At 41.4% G+C, this 25,153-nt stretch overlaps 1 long non-coding RNA gene across 1 annotated transcript; it reads left to right on the forward strand.

Annotated features, from left to right (window-relative positions):
* Positions 1-5: 5 nt before the first annotated feature.
* On the forward strand, positions 6-24,666 carry LOC107308923 (uncharacterized). The gene is made up of 4 exons (XR_001553005.3): positions 6-404; positions 1,138-1,306; positions 19,843-19,934; positions 24,540-24,666. It is a non-coding gene; the product is annotated as an uncharacterized LOC107308923 (long non-coding RNA).
* The last annotated feature ends 487 nt before the right edge of the window (positions 24,667-25,153 follow it).

The raw sequence follows: 25,153 nt of genomic DNA on the forward strand, positions 1-25,153 counted from the left end.
TCACGGGGACGGCGCGTCCCGCCGCTGGGCGGGCGTTGATCCGACGCCTGAGGGAGCGGGCGGGACGGAGCGCACCACACGCGCCGCCCTGTTAACGGCTTGGGGATGGGAACTTGGAAGTAGCCTTGAAATAAATAGAAAAAGGAGGCTTATTTCCTGAAATAAGTTGGAACTACATGATCCTTGAGGTCCCTTCCAACCCGGGTCATTCTGTGATTCTGTGTGGGTCAGGATGACTCGCTATAGCAATGTGCTTCTCTTAAAGTTACTCGCTTTTTCATGAAAAGGGGAAAAATAAGGTGAATTTTAATAGGAGCCGTCTGAGATGGAGCAGCCTGTGTTTGCCAAAGGCTTTTGCAGCGTTGGGATGTGAACAGCGTGTGGTGACGTAGGGCAGGTACAAGGTGAGCGCTGCTTCCAAACCACCACGGGACAGACAAATCACCTCAGGGTCCAGCTTCATCCACGGGGCGTTTCTTACGCTCTAATACAAAGAATATTCCTGTGCCTGGCTGTTACAAAGGCTGTTACACGGCTGTGGGGTTTGGACCCTCACAGATTCCCTCTGACAGGAGCTTATTATTGTTATGAAGGACCTGTCGCCTTGTACTTACTACTTTTCCAATCCATCTGCTTTCATTCCTGAGGAAAACTAAAAATGCTGGCTACAAAACCAATCATTCCATAGTTATTACTCCCAGCAGCGTTCCAGCTGCTAAGACACCCTCTGCCCCAGCCTACTTAACAAACTTCTTGTTACTCTATAACCAAGGAGGGCCGTAGTGTTAGCTGTGTTAGCTGACATACAGTACACAGATTAAGAACATCTCGGTATGGCAGAAACTTCATCAGGATGTGATTCGTAAGGAAATAGGTGCTTGGGCTTGCTTACCTTCTAAACAGCAAACTTCACAAAGAACAGTGACTCATGAATAGGAAGTTACTTGCTTTAATTATGTTGAAACAAGAAAATACCATGATGCGTCAACTATGTTGACAAAACTGCTTAGTTCTAGTCTATTGAGTCTATGCAAATTCATAGCAGAATGGCTGATGGTCTCACTTATCCCGGCTGTGGGATTCCTTCCTACAAGAGCTGGGCTAAACTAAACATACATGTTCTATTGTCCATTTCAGGTATTCCATCATGAAGTTTCTCTTCAGGGAACAGAAGTTCCAACTATTCAGCACCCCCGACCTACTTTAAACCTGACACGATGCAATGTGCTCAAAGAAGACAGTGTTATCGTTGTTGGCTCTAACACATCAAAACAACAGTCTTGAAAACTTATGTCTAAGCATCCTGGTAAGTTTCTCATTTTGTCACTGTTCTGCTTACAAAGAAGCAAAATTGCTTCTGCCAGTGTCTCATTGACACCAGGTAAAGTATTTGCAGTTGGGCCAATAGTCATTTACAGAAAGAAGAGCAGAACTCACTCACCCAGCTGGTGTGAAGAAAGGTCTAAAGAAACCCTATATGGCATGTTCAGAAAGGTTTCTCAGTAAAGACCAATGTCTTGTTAAAGTAATTTTTCCAACAACTTTATGTTTGTTTGTTCACTAACCATGTTTTTTCCCATGTATGATCTGTGCTGTAAACCTGGAGATATTCTGTGATTTGTAGATCCTTTAGATCTCTGGTCTTTCCCAGCAATAAAAGCTCATTAAGGAAAGAGAATTGGGAAACCTGAGCCTTGCAGTGAAACTGTATCTGGGTAATGATGGAATTAACTATTACAATTGTTTCAGCGCAGTGAAAATAGTTTTGATTTGGTCTTAAAAGAATATCACGTAGGTGAACAGATCGTTAAAGCAGGTGTTTGTTGGGAAGCAAATTAAAGCTGTTTCCTCCTGCCCTTTAGAGAACTGAATTCTTTTACCTGTACTTGTTGACATTCAGGGTTCCTTATGCAAACACAAGTGCTCTTCTTATTTTAATTTGTAGCATACTAGAAAAATAGAGTACATGAATTTTGAGAACTTACTGTGTGTCCAGGTTGAATTGATTCTGAATTTGCAAAGCAATCTGTAGGACAAAAAGGATTAATCTGTTAGATGGACTGTACCTCAAACGCAATTTGTTGTTTGTAACACTGTCTGTAAATAAAGGCTATTAAGATGTCTTGTGAATTCTAGTGACACTGCCTGACATTGGAAAAGCATAATTAAAAGTAACAATATCTTATGGTTCAGACAGCTTTTTAAAATACATTTTAGAGTATCTACCAGCAGACTGTAAGCAATCAATTCAGCTTTTGGAACAGAACAGATAAATAAATTACTGAGATTGGCAGAAAGCTGGCAGATAAAATTTAGTGTCATGAAATAACACTGCAGGCGAACTGAAACTCTCATTCAATTATGAAATAGTAAAGATTTTTCTTTCACTCTAATAAATAATATGATATGGAATCGATCTCCTGTCCCAGGCAGGTTTAGGCTTTTAGGTGATGGGAAAGGCTGAAGCACACTTAGAGGATGCAACTGCGACAGTAACTTCTTGTTATAAATACCAATGGTTCCAAGAACCAGTTTTTTGTTTGGTTTTGTTTGGCAAGAGATGCAAAGAGCGCAGAGGAACCTCCGGTTTCTTCCTAATCACCAGGATCATATTTGATCATTTCTAGCAGTGTTGGTCTAATTAAAAGCAAAACAAACTCTGGGAATCAAATCACATTTTCAATGTTTATTTCAGCTAATCTGTGCAAATTAACACTAACATTTGGTAACTACCTAAAGCACAGACTCTGAATTCTTCCTGAAGAAGGAACAGGATTTTAGACCACATTTGTACTTTTAACCATAAAAAATGTTTGTCAGCCGTTCTGTGAAACATCCCATCATAAATCCCTATTCTCAGTCACTTCACATTGCTTATAACTCTTACTAAACTCACCACTGGGTTGTGTCTTAGTTTTGATCATTGCTTAACTCTTTCAAAGAGTGAGATTAGACATGTGTCGTTTGCTAAGGGAAAACTCTTACAATTGTGGCAGTTACAGCACAGGATCTAAGCATGAACGTTTGTTAGTGAAACCCATATCAGAGCTCCGATGCTGCTGATTATCTAAAAGTACTTAAAACTAGCTGTCATAGAAAAACCTTGGGAAAAAATAGCTCCTGTGCTCTGGTTTAGTCAGATTTCCTTTTTCATTGAGGAACTGAGCTGAAAGCTGGAGCTGAAAGTAAGGGTTAGGACTTCATTGATTTCTAGAAGAAGTTGCTGTATTTCATCTGCAGATAAGAGTATGGGTTGTTAGAAGGAACAGAAAAAATACTTGGGATAGAAGAGGAAGGGCAGAAGATCCAAGTTTGGGGGCATAAGAAGAAACAATCAGGGAAGTCAGTGACAGCTGCAGGACCTACTTCAGCAGCACAAATGGGATCTGTGATCCCTCACTCTTTGCTGTCACCAAATAGATGTGGAAATCACACGGATGTGTTCAGATGGCACATGCAGAAGGATACCACCATGTAGCTACTGTGTGCTTTGTCAGTGCAAGGGGCAGAGGCAATGGGCCTAAAATACAATCATGACTCTACCTGAATCATGAAATACCGCAGAAATGAGTTAAGTGAGATGCTGCGCTACAGAATTCTTATCAACATAGTGCAATATAAAGAAATTTATAGGTTTTTTAAAAGGCAAAGAAATTAGGTACAGGACATGCTTCACAATAGAATAGCATTCGAAGGTGTGAAAGTGACAAAAAAAAGTGATCTTGGCTGATCCAGCTGCCAGGATGTGGTATTGACAGTAATGGCAGTCTCACTACAGTTTGATTTGAAATGGCTGATGGCTATAAACATCATTTCCATACATCTCAGGCTGCATTCAGAAATAAAAGAGATCACACTGAGATTATTATTCTGCCAAGTACTCAATAGGTGAAAAAATTAGCATTTCATTGGAAACAGACTATTTCCCTACCTGAAGTGTAAAAGGGAAGTCAGCTTTAACTCTGGAGTCAGTGAATTCACAGCACATTTCTCTTTGTTGTCATTTTAAAGTCACATCTTTTCAGTTTAGTTTCAATTTTGTTTGCTTTTTCTCTTCACTGCTGGAATGCTCTTCCTAAGGATTATATATATCTCAATAACCTCTCATGGAAGTAACAAAAATACAGATAAAAGATCTGCATTTGTAAATATAGCCCTGCTCATTTGTTAACTTGTAAATGGCAAAAAAACCCAACAAAACAAAACAAAGAAAGTAAAAATTAAAGGACAAAAGCTACATCATGAACTTCATGGTCACGAATAGATCCAAAGATCATATATCCTTTAAAGCATCAGTCAGGTCCTCATTGATATGATGGATAGATTACCCTGATTTAATATTGTAAGTGCTTTTATGTGCCAGAAAGCATCACTAATATAATCTGAGCTAGCAGTGCCATAGCTCATTTGTCTTGCTTCAGACCCCAGACTCAGAGAAAGTACAGAACAAAAAGGAGATTGAATGACAAAGAAATATCAATCTACGTGCTATGATTATACATCAATATGATGGGTTGCTCTATTGCTACTTTATATCGTGTACTCGAGAGCATATCACAGTGTCTTCACTGATTTCATATGAGGGTATCGGAAATTATACAAGTTGTCCCGTTTTTTAAAAAAGAACTTCTATCTTGTTTTGTACAGGACATTCAGCAAGATTTTATGTGCAGTGATTCCATGAGCTGATGGAATTTTCTCTGACATTCACCTCCACTGTGATTAACAGTTCATCAGGGACTTGCAAAACTATGAGTTTGGTTGCAAAAAGTGCATTTCTTTTTGTTCAGCATGGTTCTGCTTTGAAGGATGACCACACACCGCTTTTTTACTTAGCATGAAGCGTGCTCATACTCAAAATCATGTCTGAAATCTAGCAAAATATATATTTTATTAATTGCTACTTCATAGGCTTTGCAGAAATAATGCTGGGGGAGAGAAATCCAAAGCCTTTTCTAGGTCTTTTTTGAACAGAATTACCTCAATTCTGATGTTTATTGTTGGTGACAGCACATGAGATATGCACAAAAGGGAACTGACTTTCAGAATCCAGTTTGAAATTGCTGAGCTGAGAGCACTTTTTAAAGTTCTTTGTGGAACAAGTTTTTATGGCAATGGTAAACAAACCATTCATGGGGGGTTGGAGGATGGCAGAACTGCATCAAAATGGACCTTTTATAGTATCTTAAATTCCGGCTGACCTCACACAGACTCATCAACCTGACTTCTAGTCTTCCCATAAATGGATATATGCCTCGCCTGAACAGAAGTAAGAATCTTCATTAGCTGGAGAGCTGCCCAAAGGAAAGGGAGTGGTGTGTGTGTGCATATGTGTATGTACTTGTCACGGGGCAGTTCATATAGTTTTCTTCACTTCCTCCAAGTCACATCTTCTTCAGACTGTCCACAGGATAGAGAGGCAGAGAAATGTCATCAGCTCTTTAGGGTGTTCAGTAAAAGTTTTATTTTTTGTAGTCTGGACATTTTCCAGTCGTTACAACATGGCAATGATATGTGGGATAGCAGCAGTTCTTGGTGCTTAAGTGCTGACTTAGTGCTCTGAGGAGCGGTAGAGCTTACAAAGAAAAAAAAGCCACATAGGGGGTAGGGGATGAGGTGGGTACTGATCACTTTCTGGCAGCATCTGAAGATCTTCTGTCATCCTGGATAAACTCCCCCCAATTCCGTATTTCATTCATGTAGGTGGTCAGTTTCAGCTTTTTTTATAGCCATGCCCTCACTGCCTATCCAACCTTGTCATGTTTTTGTTTATGCATTCCTTGTTTTACCATGTCTAGCAGGCACTGCAGACAGTTCAGGAGAAATACACCTACTTACACAATCTTTCCCACCCTGTTGCTTTAACTCAGCAGACAACTAAAGCACCACGCAGCTGTTTGCTCAATCCCTTCCCCTGTTGGAATGGAGGAAGAGAACTGTAATAAAAAACAATGAAAGAGAACTCTTAGTTTGAGATAAAAAATATTTAGTATGACAGAAAGGGAAGGGTAAAGAATATGAATGGTAGTTATGTATACTTATTTTTATATACATATATATATATATATTCATAAAACAAGTAATGTACAGTACAGTTGCTCAACATTCACTGACCAGTGCCCAGACAGTCCCCAGGCAATATCTGTTCCCCAGAGCCAACTCACCCAGTTTTTTAGATAACAAAATGTCCTGTGGTATGGAATATCCCTTTGGCCAGTTTAGGTCAGCCATCCTGGCTGTATCTTCTCCCAGCTCCTTATGCCCCCCCGACCCCCTCACTGGCAGGGCAGCACAAGGAACTGAAACATCCTTGGCTCTGTGCAACACTGCTCAGCAACAACTAGAACACTGGTTTGTTATGAACGTTGTTTTCTCCCTAAAGCATCATATCAGCCACTCTGAAGAAAATCAACTCTATCCCAGCTGAAATCATACCACATTTGGGTCTTTCTTCTTTAAATATCTTTACTAGATCAAAGATCATTGGTGTTATGGACCGTGCTTTGTACGACTTTGCTGCTGCTTTTCTATCCTTGCCTTTGTTCTTGTCCTTCCTGCCCTCTCTTTCTCTGCTGGTGATGCCAAGATACATTCTTCCAGAGTTGCTGCAATGCTACGCACTACATCTCTCCAGCTATCAAATACTCTTCATGATGACTCCTCCTGTCATGACACCTACTGAAAATGGCAAATAATATTTGCAAAGACAAAAGGACAGTGAGAACAATTTATGAAAACCCTTTTATTTGTGATATGAATTAGATATGGATTCATCCTCAAAGCTGCCCATGGTCCTTCTAACTTTTTCTTCAGCAGACAACAGCAGCCTTCTTGTTTTCCTACTTATTAGAAGAATATAAAAAAACATTTCCAGAAATAAAATCGGACTAGTGAAACTGAAATTGCCTTTGTGATTCCCACACCTCTTAAATAGTTGTATTCTGATTTGTCCGCACCTCTTTCAGAAACAATGGTATCATCATTCTTGGCAAAGAACGCTTCCTTCCTTAGTCACAGGTGTGAAGACAGAGCTTCTACTTGGATGGAAAAATAAGGAAATCGTTTCCTAAGTTGATTTATTGTCTATTTTTGGAATCCCCAAAAAGCGTTACACTTGCTGAAAGAGAAGGAAAAATAATATAGAGATTTCAGTGTGATCTATGATTTTTAAAGTGGGAGACAGTGCCCCTTGCAAGTAGATGGTATTACGTTGCTTACCATGAGCAAAAATAGAGTATTCTTTATCTCCTTTGCACTTGTGCATTTAACAGGCACTACACAGTGTTGCCCCTTGTCCTGTCACTAGGCATCACCAAGCCTGGCCTCTCTATTTGGCTCTCACTCATTAGATATTTATACATTTTGATTAGATCTCCCCTTAGTCTTCTTAACTGTCTGAACAGTCCCAGGTCCCTCACCCTCTCCTCATAATAGGGAAGCTCCAGGTCCCTGATTATCTCTGTGGCCCTCCACTGGACTCACTCTAGAAGTCTTCTGTCTTCCTTAACTGAGGAGCCCAGAACTGCACACAGTGCTCCAGATGCGGACTCACCAGGGGAGAGTAGAGAGAGAAGATCACTTCTCAACCTGCTGCCCATGCAGTTTTTAATGCTGAAGTAATTCTAAATCTGTGAAAAATTTCCAGTTCTGTCATTATTATGTGCATTTGTCATTTGTTCAGAAATCAATACTATGCATTTATTTGTAAACTTATTACTGGTATTTTATGTGACAACCAAACCATACTTGTATTTCACTGTTAATAAGACTAGCAGATGTTGAAGTATCTAGTAAGGATATAGTTCTCCAGATTCATTTCACAATGAGAGAACTTCTTTAATCCCCTCGCGGTTTCTAGAAATCACCCCTTTCTAACCTTGACTACTTTGAACTTCATGGTTCACAGCAGTATAGGTGAATGCTGGACCTACTGTGCTTTGAAAAATGTGTGTGTGTGTCTGTTTTGCTTTTAAGCTACAGTTTGAAAGGTCGATTGCATTACTCTTTTATATATTAATTTATCTGGAGTGTCTATTCTTTCTTAGACAAAATGTGCTCTGATTACAAATCCACCAGTCCTACTTCTGTTGCTGGAATGTACAGCCTGTCTACGAGAAGCAGCTCTGCTGTTTTAGACATATGTGGTATTTAATGGAAGGGTTAACTCCCAAGTTCATGCTGGTTTAATAACAAAAATTAATTAGATTCCTGTTGTATTCCCCATGGCTAGATTTCCCTGGGAAAAGATAGACAACAATGGTACATTGTTATAAAAGCTGTAAATGTTATAAGATGGAGGTTGATAAATTTATGGATGGGGATCACAAAACAGGATAAGAAATACTCAGAAGTTAGAATTAAAGCCTGAGATAATTGTTCTTTTGCATCCAGTTTCTTATTAGGGCTAGTGCCTAAGTACAATCTGCAGAGGAGATTTGTATTGTAGCCTCCCATTACAGGACTTCTCTTGCTTAGCTTAGGGAGTTGGGTAGGGGCTGGTAGGGGCACGGCAGAGATACTTTTGGAGTTAGAAGCTCTAGGAATATCTTGGATCTTTTGGATAATTTACTTCAAATTCTTAGTACTGTAAAGACATTAAGGAAATGAGAGCTGCTGCTTTTTTCTTACAGTCCATCAGAGATACAGCTCTTGTCCTTCTGTGTCTTGAGTCTGTATAGGCAATCAAGTGCAGTGTGCACTGAGGATGGGATTGGTCATGAAGTGATTCTGTGGCTCTTTTAAGATTAAATATCTGTTGCAATGATTCTTTGATTTCTTGGGACATCATTCAGTGACCTACACAGTCTTCTTCAATCAGCTGTTGCTATGTTTTGGACAGTGCTAAGATATGAATCCAGAAAATGAGAAGCAGTGCTAATAAGCTTGGGAGACAAACTCTGGATGGCTTAGAGCTTGTCTTTCTTGGCCAAATAAAAGATTTCTCAAGAAATTTCAACTGAGCATTTGTGGCTGTTGAATGTGTACCAAGAGGTATTTTGCTCTGAATATGAAGAACATTTTTGTTTACTGTTGTTTGTACATAGGCTGGGAAAACAGCAAAGCTCCTTCCCTGGGAGGCAAGTATTGCCTTTCTTTTTTCAGTTCACAGCTCAACGTCATGACCTGGTCATGAGAAAAAGCGAGAAGTACTGGTATGCTTGTTATGTCACTTTAGAATTAACTAAAACTTCCAGTGTTATATATCTTTATTCAGATCACTGGACACCTTGAAGATTTTAGAGGACACTCAGACAAAGTCATATGTATTTAGTACAGAAGAGTCCTAATAACGGCAATTTTTGTAGAAATTTCAAGATAAAACAAATTGCCTGAGGAAAAATCATATATCACAGCATATAGGATCTTTGGTATTCCTGGCCTGTAGTCCAGACGGTGCCCAGGATTTCTCTTCAGCATTTTAATTGGGGAAGGCTAAAGTTCTTCTGTCTGCCAGAGATGTGTTGCAGTCTTTGTTTGACCTTGCCTGGGGCAGGATGATTCTTAGAGCATTAAATAACCAGAACAGTTAAAACCTAGAACAGATTTCACCCTGCCTGTCATAAGCACCTCAGGTTAGACAGTAGTCTAGACATCCTAGTCTCTTCTTAGAGTCCATGAACAAATTTAAGTACCCCCAGAAGGTGATTTATGTCGCTATAGGATGCATCAGATAAATTGTCCATTGAAGAGGCCCATATTGAATCTAGAAGATCCCAGATAAACTGATTTAGCTTTGGACAGCCAGATCCTAAATGCCTAAAGCCTGCCTAGGATGAATGCTGCGCTGTGCCCTTAAGTAGGGGGCATTTTAAGCAGATGCTTGAATTTACTCATGGAGCTCTTAAGTATAGATTTGAATTCACCTAAAGGAGATTCCCAGAAGACTGCCTATAGTAGAAATGCTTCAGTCTCAGGACGTTTATAATCACATGATAATCTCACATGTTTTGCCAAACTGTTGGCTGACTCATTTGAAATATCTTCAAATAATAGAGAACCAGACCAGTTATATCTCTATATTTTACAGACGTCAAACAAAACCCATTGAACCGTTACTGCTTCAAACTTTGTACTGAAGGACACACTATAAAAAGCTCTGTCATTAGACATCAGCAAGAACTTACTAGACTCTGACATGAGTCATTTCATACAGAAGATGCAGCCACCAAACGGTGTTACTGTCTGAAGTGCAAAGCATGGGACATTAGGTGGAGGTAATGCTCGATGATCTCTAGAGGTTGCTTCTAGCCTCAAGGATTCTTTGATTCTGTGATAACTGCATTTTTGGCATGCATGTACATTCTCCACTGCACCATGACTTCTCCATTGTTTTGCTAGTACTATCGCTATACTTCCTTTATTGACAACAATAAAACAGAATTTGGCTGTCTAAACATTCTAAACGTTTCACTATTGTGTCAAATGGACATGTGGCAAATGGGTCTGGTGTATTTGAAGGAAGCATAATGAGCAGTGATTCTCAAAATGGTGCCCTTTCGAGATGGGTTAAATATCCTGCCAATAATGGAGTAATGCACAATTTTCCCACCAGATTCCAGAGGTATTGTTATCACTGAGCACAGGTTAAACTGAGTGACGGATAGAGCTGATGTAATGAAAACAAATTCTAAGTACAGAATTGTGTGTTTGAGTCACCTGCCCACGTATATGAGTTCCATATACTTCAAGATGTGAAATCTGAAGACAGGCGATGGGTTGGTATTCCATTGCCAGGCTCTGAAAGCAGGAGTCCCAGACTGACACATCTGTGTGCACTTAATACTCATTCAAACAAGCGTGCGCTTTCTGTCTGGTCTTAACTCTCCAGCAATGCTTTTGGTTTCCCAAAGAAGCACTGAGTGAAGCAGGGGCTGAGCAAAAAGTGATGAAGACAGCTATGGAATTTTATTACTTGTGACCACACAGCGCTAAAATTCAAGCTCTTTGGCTGCTTTACACTTGCCTGACTTTTCAAATACTGTTAGTGGAGCTTAATTGTTGTCACAGAAGTAATTAATCAGATGAGAAATGATTTGCCTTTCTACTGTGGAAATGACTGCAATGGATGTTTTGGTATTTCTGAGTTTGCTACAGAAAAAAAAAATATTTTTTTCAAGAGAAAACTTAATCATTTTGGCAGAGAAGCAAGTAAACCCTTAACAAAACTCACAGCATTTGTCCTGGCAAGCTGTATCATTTTAAATCACAAACATTAGATCTGTACAACAGATTGTACACAATCCACATTTTACTGTTTGCCTACAGTGTGACAATCTACCATAAACAGTTCTTCACAAACTACTGTGGCTGTGCAGAAAAGTTACACATTCTTTTTGTGAAGCACTATTTTCTTTTCTGTGTTTTAGTTTCTCAGTGTGAAATTATCACTGTCATCTCTGATCCTGCAGTTCGTCTTAGGAATGTAGCCAGGTAAACTTGCAGATAGAATACATGGGCTCCGCCAGACTCACAATGGTTCTGTTTGCTCTGAGTCTGCTGGATGTTTCACCAACAGACTCCAAGCAGCAGCTTTTCTACATCTAGAAGTTACCTTGGGGTGAAGATTGAAAAACAGTGCAATTAAAGTGTCTAATTAAGAGAGTAATTTGAGGTGCAGGTCTTTTCAGCCTGTTAGAAATATTTTGCAGATACATTTTAATCTTGTATGTGTATGTAACGTTTGTATAGAAATGTGGAGTCTATTGCTGTTGAGGTTGCTCCGTATTCACAGAATCTCTTTTAAAAACCAATGCACTCACAGTGCCTGGAAAAGACAAGAACTGCAATTTACACAAGCATTAATGAACCTTTCCAGAGCTTTTCTCCCTTGCATACCATTTCTCTGCCTGGGTTACAAGTGCAAAGAAAAAGTCTCAAGGGGATCACACAACTGGCAAAGGACCAAATACAGACACATATCCTGACTTTGATTTCAAAACAAAGATCATCTTATATTTAATCCACTTATTGAAGTCTCATAAAATTAATCACTACTGCATTTTTCCAGTTCTTGATCATTTTCTGTTCTGCAAGACAATATTTGTAGCTATAAGCTTTCCAGGAACAGCTGCAAACAGTTCTGTTTTATTTGCTCTTCAAATACAAGCACCAGGCAGAGGGTTTGGTGTTTGTTTGTGGCTTTTTTGCATTTTATTCTGCTTCTTCCTTTTTACCTTTTCCTTTGGAGGGCAAAGCATCAGTTATCTAAACAAGCCATGAACTGAAGGAGAAAGATCATATGCTGTCTGTGTGTATTGAGACAGCAGAGCAGGTCAGCTGCATGTGAGAAATACGTGACTGTTCTTTATTCTGGGTTGGTTTTGTTTTGGATTTGTACTGTTTCATGTTTTTTCAAGAGATGTTGAACAGGAACCAGGTCTTGTGATCATATTATAGGACAATAATTCAATAACTGAAACAAAAATAACAGAGGCTTCAGCAGTTTCCTTTCATACTCAAACAGTACAGAAGAAAGCTCTCAAAGCATGCAGAATGCCCTTTTGCTTTGTGAAGGGAAACATAATCTTATGATTCTAACAGTTTGGTTCAATGTAACACTGCCAGTTACTTGCTTGTTGTTCTTGAAGAAGCAGTAGGTCAGACACACGACTATCCTCAGTGCTCAGACTCACATTTTTGTCACATATGTAAGCAATGTGTGCAGCAGCTGGGACAGACATAACTTTCCCATCCTACCCGTGGCCTCTTCAAATTAGGTTCCAGATTCATCAGCCAGTGGTAGAAATCCTGCATTGCCCCTTTCAGTCGCACAACTACAGCTGTAATTTCAACAAGTGCAAATGGCCCACACAGAGTGAAACGCACACAGGGATTTCACTGCCATAGGCAAAAGCAGCAGTTACTGTCCTACCCTCTGAAAACAGCACAGCATTGCTGTCCTGAACTTGACCAAAGTAACTCAGGGAACTAGTCAAAGCTAGAACTGCTTCAAAATGAAATAGATAAATATTTTAAAAAGCCAACAAACCTTGGTGACAGGAATAGTGCTCTGTCATAATGCTAGAGTGGATTTCAAGAAAAATGCAAACACCAGTAAACTGGAAGCCATAAGGATATTTGAGTTTGCTGACATCAGAGTCACAAGAAAAAGAGGTAAAAATATCCTGAGCAGTGTTTGTGGTAATTATAAACACACAAATTAAGCTTCCCATCACTATCAGTCCTCGCCTTGCCAACTGACCCATCTAGTTGCCATGAAGGTCTTCCCACGTGATTTCTGTATGAAGTGTTGAGGTGTTTTCTGACTATTAACAATGGTCTCCTTGTATGCCGAGCAGGGCAGGGCACGCACTCAGTCAGCTGACGGAGTTAACCAAGATAAAGTCTTTCACGATTTCTTTTGGGTTGAAATTTGGAGGAAAAGTTCTTGTGAGATTTTATAAATCAGTGTTATTGATTCAGCATGAAAAGGAAAGAAAAAGATTACTGGCCATAAAACCAGTAGGTGACATTTGAAGTGAAGCACAAAATCCTTAAAGTTGGAAGGACAACCTGTTCCAGTGCCTCACCACTTTCACTGTAAAAGACTTTTTCCCTATATCCAACATAAATCTCATCACTTTAGTTTGAAACCATTTTTTCTTGTCCTGTCACCACAGACAACCCTGCTAAAGATTCTGTCTCCTTCTTTCTTCCAGCCCCCCTTTAGACAACAAAAGGCCACTATCGGGTCACCTCAGAGCCTCCTATTTTCCAGGCTGCACAGCCCCAGCTCTCTCAGCCTGTCCTTGTAGGAGAGGTGTTCCAATACATTCAAGCCCCTACACAATTTCCTGAAGTGGAACTTAATTCTACAATCGATAAATTTTCCAACATTATCACGTTCTTTTCTCCTTTACAGAGACAGAAATTTCATTTGCTTTTTCTTTCTTATTTCTTCTCTAGGAGTGCTCGGGGGCTATGAATTCAATGGTCTGGGTGGTACCTCTCACCTTTCCTGGGAGTGAAGTAATGAATGATGGCCAAAAAAAACTGTCTAACTGTATAAGGACTGTATGAGTGTCTAACGTTGTAAGGACTGGCTGTGTGTCTTTTGTTTTAGAGTCTGAAAGATGTTTAGTAATGAAGTCTGGGCACTACAGTAACTGTACACCCCCATTGCCAAGGAGAGAGAACAACCGGCAGGGTGAGGATGCATGCCAGGCTCTCCCACTCATCCCACATCTATCCTAAGGAGTATTCAGCAAGCAGCCAAAGTTAGCTTGCAAGTTAGCTGGGGACAAATGCTTCCCTTGCCCACAGCATGTCTCTCATCTCCACCCACATGGAGGAATCCTGTGTGTGGCACCAGAATGCCGGGAGTACAGAATCACTCCCTTCTGCTCATTCTCAGCCCATTTCAGTGCCAACTAGAGCAGGATTCAGCCAACGGATTTCAGATCTTGGAAACTAAGCAGCAGTAAGTCAGAGGTTTTCCTCCGTGCTCCAACAACAGGTATTTTTAATGGAGCGTGGGTGAGGTTTTTAGCTAGTTTGGTTTTTAATTCTGCTAACCCAGTGGTTAGCAGAAGCTTTCACCTACAGGATCTCAGGAACTCTGTTTGACCTCAGTTAATGCTTTGAGGAACTAAGCTAATAGGAGTCTGAGACATTACTGTACCATCACAGGAGTATATATATACAGTACAAACATGTGCTTTGCTAAAATGATCATGGAACAATTTCTGCGTGCCTTTGTGTGTCCTCTTGGATCATTACTGCCATTCTTTCTGTGCTGGCATTCCAGAGTTGCTGATTCACAGACTGCATCTGGTTCTGTATCGTTCTTTCCAACTCAAAGTCTGGTGCATTATTTGAACACTCGACTTGCTACAGTCATTGTCCCTCTATGGCTGACTTTTTTGTTTCAACATCCTGGGTTATAAAAACATTTCTGCAAGGCCTTTCCTCATTGCATTTGATTAGACTATTTCATTTATCAGAAATGAAACATTTTATTTCTTTATTTCTCTTTTTCTCTGACTTTCTTCACCATTTTGCATGACTTCATAAGGGTGTGGATAAGATGAAGAAGTCTTTCTACAAAGAGTGATCAGGCCCAGGACTGGGACACAACTCTGACAGCAAAACCTGAGACAATATGTGAGGTCAGAAAACAGCTGAGATTTCTACCTGATTTGTAGGCTATTAAGAGGCCTGGAGCAGTGACTGTGTTTCACTAAATGCACGTTAGGGAAGATGCCTCTTGACCTTCAAACTCCTCTACTGAAGTACATGAAAAATGAAATGACTTGCCATCCTGGGGAGTTCATTTGCTTTCCATCAAAAGTGGTCAAGATTCCGTCCTACGATCCACGATCACTGACTATAACAGGAGGCATTTTATGTTTTGAATGGATGGAAACAGTCAGGCACTGGCTGCAGTGGGTGTGAACAGAAAATAAGGGCACAACAAATCCAGGATCAGAAGGGTCCTCAGTTTCTTCAATTCAGATGTTGTCAGCTGCTCTCGGTTTGCAGCAAGCTTTGCAGCGCCAGGTTTTTCTCTCCAAACCAAACATTCTTGAAGTTTGTCATTTCCACAGCAGTTTTCACTTTCAGGGATTTTCTTTCTAACAGCCACGTCTCATGGCTTTGAAAAAAAAAACAACACAGCATGCACTTTGCTGTCTTAGGGTCAAAGAGCAGTTTGTGGATCTTTTGTTTGTTTTCAGCCTGTCTTTTTTTTTTCATTGCTTGAGTTCACAGTCCAAGAACTGAACTGATGGCTCACATCACAGCCAGAGTGACCGGACAGGGATATCTACAGGGACTCATGTGCCAAAGCCAGATTTCTAGTGGGTCTCAGCCAGCTCATCTGAAGTTAGCTTGGAAATCTGCACTGCACTGCGGACAGTCACTGCAGTAGCTGAGTTTCTCAAGTAGACGTGCACAACTTTTCCTTATGTATGAGACGGAGTGGGAGCTTCTTCCTTCTAGACAGTGTCCCAGACTTGGATGCCATAGGAAACTTGATTTCCAGCGCAGGCGTCTCCTTGTGAAATTCATCCTGAATGTTTCCAATCTAAATTATTTAAAGCAATAGTGGCATTACAGCCAAAAATAATGTCTCTATCAGCAGATAGAGCTGAGCTGAGGTCACAGAAATCCCATTTGTCATATCCTGAATAAAAGCTTTCATGCTGCAAACAAAAAATAGAACATGGGATACTTCACCAGTGCTGAAAACAGCCTAGTTTAGTGCTGGCTATTACAAGCAAGACAGCTGTGCTTTCTGAACCAACACTAAGTTGCAGAATTCAGCTCTGCTACTCCATGTAATAGCTGCTCTATTGAAAATGTTGTGATATCTGCTGTGTCTGCATGGGGAATGAAAGCTAATAAGGACCTGCTACAAGGATGACTGATACTTTTCATCACTGCTGTCAAGCAAAGGAGCTTTTTTGCCAACCAGCACAAAGTCAGTCTTCTGTCAGAAACCCAGTTCCAGTTCAAGTCTGAATTGTGTTCTGAATATTTTATTTCTCATAATTTAGTGCTTTTTTGGATGAAACTCACTTTCATCTACTTATACTGAAGCCTTCTCGAGGCTCAGAGCTGGCCAAACAGCCCTGCTTACAGTTAGTTGCTAGAAATTTCTATCAGGAAATTGAATGGGTAGGACAAAGAACAGCAAAGTGAATCCAAAATGTCCAGTGAAGAGAGGGGTAAAAGCCAAATTAAGTAAGAGAGGAGAGACTTCTGAGTGCCAAACATGCCATTACTAGAAATCTTCTAATAGTTATGATATTGGTATTGTGAAGACACTTGAGGAAGAAAACGTAAATAAATGGAGAAGATACCAAGTAACTATAAGAATACATAGGAAGCCATATGTGAAAGGCCACAAAGTCTGGTGGCATGGATGTAATTTACTTCAAGGCACTGTGCCAATTTATGGCCTAATCTCTGCCAAAGTATTTTTGGGCCTGGTCTCTGTGGTTGTTGATTAATCTGTCTTATTCCATTACCCTGCAAGAGAGTATTTAGCCCAAGGAGACATAGGAAACTGAGCAAGAATTTATTTCAGGGAGTGGGCTTAATGTTCTTGACAAGACGGAAAGTTACCAGCTGGGTCACCTTCTGCATCTTGTCCACATCGAATAATTTTATCTTAATGTCTATTAGACCAAGCATAAATGAAAGGCAGATTTTTCCAACTTCCCTTAAAACTGTAGCAATTGAGAAAGAGGCCACACATTGAATCACATTTCATATTGAAGCAGTCTGTATCTAAAAAGGTGCAAAGCCCTTGACAGGTTTCTATACGCTAGTGAGTACAATTTTAAAGCCATTTTTATAGCAATAATCTCATTCTTGAAGGTTGGTTGTTCAGCTGATCTGGATAGACTGGTTATATTATATGTAAGATGGGACATGGGATGTCTCCCTGAAACTTACAGGTTAAATGTAGTCTTGTTAGAAAGGGTAGGTTCTAAAGATGTTTATGGCTGCCAACCACATTGTTCTTGCTGCTGAGGAATGACTGTGAGTGCAGCGTTTTGGAACAGCCATGCAAGGCCTTGCAGAATGATCTGTACGGGGATAATCACAGCAGCAGCGTAAGGTACCCAGGAGTTAACAAATGTGTTTTAATTCTGATTGCAAATTCAGAGTGGAGTGTAAAGTGCTAAGTGGGTCCTAGCCCCAGTTGGATTATTTTGTTTCCTGGTACTCCAATATTAGGTAGGGGTTTTTAGCATACTGTTTTGCTTATTGTTTAGTCATCTTGCTGTTGTAACATCTTGCTTGCCTCTGTAAATCTCTGCTGAGATCACATGGGGGATTCTCTCTGGGGAACTGCATAGAATAGTACCTTGTCACTCTGATTTACAAGGTATGAAAGAAGGCACTGCACCCCTGGCATATCTTTCTTTGTCAGCACTTGATTTAGTCCATGGGAAGGATTCTTTGAGACCATCACCAAGGAGGTATAGCTGTATTCACTGTATGTGGGACATCTTTTTGGTGCCATTGCTTATGTAAAACCTTTTTTTTCCCACAGCTGCTTGATGCAAAGGTGCGAGCTTACTTCGTTATCATTAAATTTGAAGTGGAAAATCAAAATGCAGCTTTCAGTTGAAACCGAACTTTTACTACAGTGGAGCATGGGTGATACATCCTGTGCTGGCTTTGTTAAAAACCTAATCTTCAGTGCAGAGTTTTGAAGAATCATTTTTTTTTTAATCAGGATTGGGATGGTGTCATGTACCAAGCCATTTAGTTTTCATCTGTCTGCTTACAGAGCTCTAAATTAATTGCAGTTATACTGATTGGTTTCATGAGAATGATGATCCTTGTCAGGACCTGGCTTGGGACCAGCACTTTAATGTAACCCAACAGCTAAAAGATGTCCTTTGTCTGTGGTCTGTGCTGCAAACAGACAGATGTCCTCGAGGTGAATCTCTGTAAGCAATTGAAATGCTTTTCAGCCCTCTGAGGTCTTTGGACCAGACATCTTAACTATACTAATATTGTCTGTGTTGAAAGAAACAAAAAGATAAAGTAGAAGGGCAATGAGGAGCCTGGAACAGCTGACAAAGCTGGAGGAGCAGCAGGGAAGGGAGAAATCGAGTCAATGATTAGTAAGCAGCCTGGTAAGGCGGATCTATGAACCATGTACCAGCAGAGAAACAGTTTGATAAGCTAGGAAAAAAATGCATGAAAGTGGGTTTAGCTGATGACAGCTGATGACTGTCACCAGCCAGTCAGGCATCGCTCCAAAGCACGAGGAAGAGCAGCCTGCCAAAGTGCTTATCCCAACCGCCTGCCAAAGCCTGTGCTCTTACAGGAAGAACATTGGCGCCAAGGAAACTGCAACAGAGGCTGTTTGTTTTCATTCTCAAGGTTTGTTAAGTGTGTAGCCGCATCCATCCCCACATCCGGTGTCAGTCTTCTTCTCCTACCTGCTCATATGCAACCTGTAAACAGTGACACAATCCCTCTGTGGAAAGAACTCTGCATTCTTTCAAGTCTGCTGGCAGTGACTCTGAGGGACGGAGCTTATCGTGGGCATCGAGGCCATACTAATGCCTACCCACACAAACACACAGAGGTATGTGCTGGTGAAGTAGTTGTCAGGGACACTGTGGCTATGGTAATGCCTGCCTACATGAACATGCAAAAGTATTTGCCAATATATTAGCTTCCACCTGCCAAATCATTCTAATAAGGAAGATGATGAAGAAATGAAGAATGGGATACATGATGGGCACATTAACGTCCTGCTTGAGCCTTAGCATATGCTCCATTTTCCAAGATACAAATCATACCGATAATCTCTAGATGTTAAATCACACAAAACTTGGGATTTTTTTCTGAATTTTTTCACGTTGGTAGATTGTCAACCAAATACTAAAACACCGCCCAGTCCAACCCCACAGGGCAATCTTCTATGCCAAAGCAACAGCTATAGTAAACACTGAAAAATTTTATGCTTTAAATCAGGCAATTTTTGAAGCTGAAACTTATGCTTGTTGTACTGACGGTATCAATGTACCACAAGTTGGGCACCAAGCTTTGCTCTGATCACAGACCCTGTGCTCACAACCCATGCAGTATTAATTTTATGTAAGAGTGACTCCTTTTTTCCACTGCAGCAGTTAGGGGCAGACTGTTAAGATTTTAGGTAATATATTAAGTGAAATTTGCTTTAAAATCTTACCAGCATTGCTTACAGATAGTGTTTTCAATGTGAGGCATCACAGAGGAGCTGGCTCTCACATATGAAGTTCCACTGAAAAACAAACACGTTGCTGAAGGTAGTACATGAAATTAGTTTTAGTAATTGTGACCGAAGTGCCTTTGATTCAATGACTGAGAAATCCTCTCTTTTGACTCCAGGAGGAAGCCTTTCATTTCTCAGCACCCACTACTGCCTGAAACAGCGCTGCGGGTCCTTACACCTCCATAAGTCAACACTTCCCTTTCCGGAGGTACTACAGTTGTTCCCTTCTCAACTGGTAATTATTTACCGAGACTTAGTGAATGAATTATTTCCTAAGACAGTACGTTTATCTTGTGAGGATGTGAAAGGAGAAAAGATGGGAAATGGAGTTTTTCTGCACACTCTATTGTCATACTCCAAAGAGTTTTCCCTGCAATGAAAGTGAACCTTCCACAAAGTCAATATTTCCTTTGCGTGTTGCACTCAGGTTCGTGTCACAGAGACAGTCTCCATCCAAACAAAACATACTTGTTAAAATAGCTGAGAAATTATATGCTCATCAGGACTATAAGCATAAAGAAAACATCTAGGCCTGTACAGAAACTTCAAGTTTTAGAGCTGATTTAATTTCACTGAATGTTTAATCATTTGTAGAGAAAGCCCAATATTTGTCCGCTTAAGCTTAAAGTACTAAATACTGACTTCCTAGTTGGATATAATTAAAATATATATTGTTTTCTAAATGCTTTCCAAATGGCCTTTCAGTTTTGCAGCCATAAGAATTAGTTTGGGAAGTCATTTGTTCAAAGCTCAGGATCCAGCTGAACAAAAACATGAATTTATCCCCTGTGCTTTAATGAACCTGACTAAAGCAAACTACAAGGACGTGAGCTTCTGCTCCATAATCTCATTAGCAGACTGTACCTGCTATAATGGAATAATTTGTTTCTCCTGATAGCCTTTTTTTTATGTTCTGTAGTGAAACCAATTACTCAACCATGATTCACACACAGCACAATAAGAGAAAAGGCCCAAATAAAAGCAGTGATGGAGCCATTTCAGAACTAAGAACATTCTGAATTATTAAGGGATAGAAGACTTTGGCAGCTGGATGGGTAAAGCAAGCTCAGTAATTGTCTAAAGGAGCTTGAAGGGGTACCAGAATGAATTCAACAGAAGTCATGTAGCAGCAGATTGGAAACAGACTTAACGATCAGGCTCTAAACTACAGTGTTCCTCTATTAGTAACCCAGTGTAGTACTTGGTACTGAAACGATAAAGGTATTTTGTTGTACCACGAAGTTACGTTGAGAGGCTTTTGCTAAATATGGATTAAAAGGTAAAATACCTTGAAATACCTCCCCTACGTGTACCTGAAGATAATCCACAGCAGAATCTGTCATGGCATGCAACTGAAATCCACTAAACCCATGGGCAGAGTCCTCAGCAGAACACAGCTCCTGCTTGGTGCAGGCATGCTTGGCTCTGCCGCAGGGTGGGAAGCTTTGCCTTGCCTCCCTCACTTACTTCTTAAGTCCTCATGGGAAGGGCGGGTGTCTGCCAAGGAGGGGGGAGGGAAGGAGTATGAAATGAGAAAGGAATCCAGCTATTACTGTAGAAACAAGTGCAGTTCAAACAAAAATCAAACACAGAAAAGTTTTACAGTTGGAATCGTGTCACTTTTTCCGATCTCTTCATGTTACTCTACACATATGGGCTACATTGCATGGCAGTTTTGGGAGACTAATAAAAATGACTCCAAATAACAGGTGGAAATAAGACCAAAAAATTAAAGGAAGCCATGAAATGAGGCAATACAGGGTAGCAGCGATAGGCTGAAAGCATGAATTGTAATGGAAGTATCACCCTCCATGCTGCTCTGCCATTAGATGTACCAAGGAAATGTTGTTAGAACAGAACAGAACTTATGGCTGGGAATCAATTTGCCCTCAAGGTCTTTTACTCTGTTGTTCTGGCAGTAGTTAAAGGACGCCTTGTCCTGCCACACTACAGACACTTTTCTCGTGGGCCTGTCTTGCCTTGAATAGTGTGGACTGGCTTCTGGACAGAGACTCTTGTCCTGTTGGTTTGTCATTAGCCCCTATGTCATACAGCTAGGAAGGCATGGCAGGAGAGACTGGTAATGGAGACATCATGAATAGCATGAATAAAGCACAGAAGGCTTTAACAGGAGGAATTCAGCATCCCTAGTTTCTATAATGCAATTCAGGGCAGAAACCAAAGACTTAAAGCTGAGATGTCAGTGCTGACAGTGATTCTATAGAGTAGGCCTGACTACAGGGGGCTGAAGCCGCAGCATCCACAGGCTGCAGGTTCCTCATTTTTTACGCCAGGATTATTATTATTTTTTCTGTTGAAGAAAATGAATTCCAATAAATCCAAACAAATAGCAGCCCTTTAAAAAAAGAACAAGAGGAGAAGCTGATCTCATGCTTCCCTGCAGGGAAAATGAGGAAAGGGTGGAGAGCAGCCTGGACACCTGATTGTCTGGTAAGATAGGATGGGAACAATGAGGCGGCTGGTGTGAGCCTGAGCAGAGCACTTTCATTTTGGCACTTCAACAAATGCTGGCAGCGTTTCCTTTTTTAATGTCAACATTATGTGCACGACTTCAAGGTAAGCTTTCCAGCTCTCTCAAGTTAATTGATACATCAGGAATTCTGTACTGGAACATCATGTCCTGAATGATGAATAAAAAATAGTGCCAATATATATGTTGCCTTGGAGAAGCAACTAGAAAAGTCCAATTGCATTCCAAGAGCGTTGGCCAGAAATGGATGAATTCGCTGCAGTTATTTCCTTTAATGTGTGTTAATTCCTTTAATCAGACTGATTAAGAACAGTGGGGTTATGTCCTCCGCTGTAGTTTTGATGAGTAAAATCAGAGTCATAGAATGGCTCAGGTTGGAATGGACATCAAGGATCATCGAGTTCAACCCCGTGCCACAGGCCATAGATAAAGTGCTACATCAGATTGCCCAGGAAATACAGCCCTGCCTCCCAAGTTGGATCACCTTCCATCTCATACATAACCCGCCTTTTGGTGACTGGTTTTATATTTTTATATACAAGAAGGAAGCCCTTTTTGCTCTGAACTTGGCGCTGTCTGCTGCGATGCAGCCTCAAGGCTTCAAAGGGGGGAACTCCTTGCTGTACCCCTTCCCTCCAACATCTCCCAGCCCTATTAGACTTCAGAGAGGCTCATTGGAGCTCCTGAGTCACTAGCCATGCCCCCAGAAATGGCAGCTTTAGGCTGAACGAACCTGAAGAGGGTCTGCTCTGCACCTCTATGGGGTACTGCTGCAGTTGATGTAACCCATAGCAGACAACATGTATTCTGCTGCAGGCAGGTAAGGAAGGCTTGCAAGTCATAACTGCATTTTTATAATCACACTCTTCCTGTGCACAATGAGTGGCTGTACCTGCAAAGAAGATGATTTGATGTGATTTGAAGAGCAATCCTAAGGGAACACCGAGCCTTGCCAGTAAAGGAAATGCTGCTCCTTGGTGAGAGTGCTCCTGCTGGATGGCTGGTACAATAATATCCTCTGGAAGGAACAGCTGCTGTGCTGTGGGGGCTGCTCTACAGACCCCATGCAAGAACGGCCCTCAATGTCCCGCAGCCCCCAGCCCTGCTGGGCTCACAGAGCAGCAGCAGTTGGTGAGTCCTGGGCTTAGCGGGGAGCTGTGGACTGGCAAAGCCTGCTGCAAACACTTGGACATGTTTTGTGAAGCAGAAAGTAACAGAAGTCAGAGCAGCACGGTGGTAGCTTAGTCCAGGCTCTAACTTCACTTCTGGCTTCTGCCTAACATGCCCAATACCACCACCACCTCATAACAGCTGGTGGAGCTGCTGCCAGGATTCAGGCACATGCAGCTTATGGAGCCGAATGTGATTTGCTCTCAGAACACAACTCCGGCTGTGGGTGCTGTCCTGTCAGGTGTGTTGGATGGGGCCCTGAGAACATGGAGCATCCCACCTGGCCCAAGTGAGAAGGGAAAAAAACAGTTAATGCTCAGATATATTCTCTACTTACTTATTGGAAATAGTACCAGTTACAATCCAGTTTATAGCACGAAGGTCTTGATTAATAGCTGTAACAGCCGGTTTGCACAGTTTGGCTTTTTGCTCTGTTTGCACTGCCGCCTAATGGTGATGCTGAGCTTTATCCTGTCTGCTGCAGCACCTCATTGCTCCCAGCTGCAGCCACCAGCAGCAGACAGGACGCTGTGAGCAGCAAACCCTTTCCCAGCGACCCATCCCAACAACTCGGCTCCAGCTACGCTGCACTGACCAGCTCAGCTTCCACCACGGGGCTGTTCTGCATTCAGTCTGAATTCATTCGCACTAAATTGGGCTGTGCGACCTGAACACATCAAACACTTGCACAAAAGCAAGTGAAACTTCTGCCCCCTGGCTGCCATACACAACTATATGGAACTAACATGAATAAGCACTCAGTGAAAATGCAGCCCTCAGTACCGAGATGCACAGTGAGGATCAGTTTGCACATGGCAAGTTAGAAACATACACTGTTAAGCCTTCCATGGTTCTTCTTTTACTCCCTACACACAGAGTACCCAATGCTGAACCACACGGGATTGCACAGTGCTTCCATCCTCACTTCCTCTGCAGCACCCAGCTATTGGATTATTCATGGATTACAATGGCTCCCTCCAGCTGTTCCTGCTGCTGTTCCAATCCACCCTTCAGGGAACGCTCTGAATTTAGTGCGGCCCATTCCTTCATTTTGTGTATTATTTATTAGCTCAGTTTCCCAATGTAGAATTTTTGCTTCTAGCAGAGAACAGCACTTAACATTTCGCATCTACTTCTGTATTTTCTCAGCAGCACAAAGAACCACCCAGCCAGCAGCCAAACCCATAACATCTACAGTAGCAGCGATGGCCTGGGAAGAACCACCACCTCCTACCCCTCTCCAATGAGGTTCCACCATTCAGTGGCTCACCAGTTCACAAAAGCTGTTTGCTCGAATCCAGGTGAGACAAACATAGGTTGGTCATCACTTTCCTCTCCAGTACATCCAGCAGACAACACACGCACTTGTCCTCTCCCACTGCAACCAGCGGCAGTGCATTAACAGCCCCTCTCACACAAGGTCACAGCAAACGTGCGCGCTTACCGAACTGTGGTGGGGGAAAAGACTTCAGTTCTTTTGCTGCAGGTTCCTGGGAACGAGGAATGCCAAACAGCAAACATTTACTGTCCCCCATATCACTTACCTGGCTTGATGTTGTCAACAGCAAACGTGTAGGACAGATGTCATGAAATAACATCCCTATGAAAGAGCGACCTCAATGTTATTAGGACACGTAAGACCAGCCAGAAGCATGAGACGCCTTCCATCCAACTTTCCACCTTTCTGTGGCAGACAGGGCAGGTGCACCCTCAAACACCATCATCTCCCTGTACCACAGAACTCCCACCTCCATTTCCGGGTCTGG

This window comes from Coturnix japonica, chromosome 2, assembly GCF_054131305.1.
Source record: "Coturnix japonica strain WE chromosome 2, WE-NBRP24, whole genome shotgun sequence".
Classification (NCBI taxonomy): domain Eukaryota; kingdom Metazoa; phylum Chordata; class Aves; order Galliformes; family Phasianidae; genus Coturnix; species Coturnix japonica.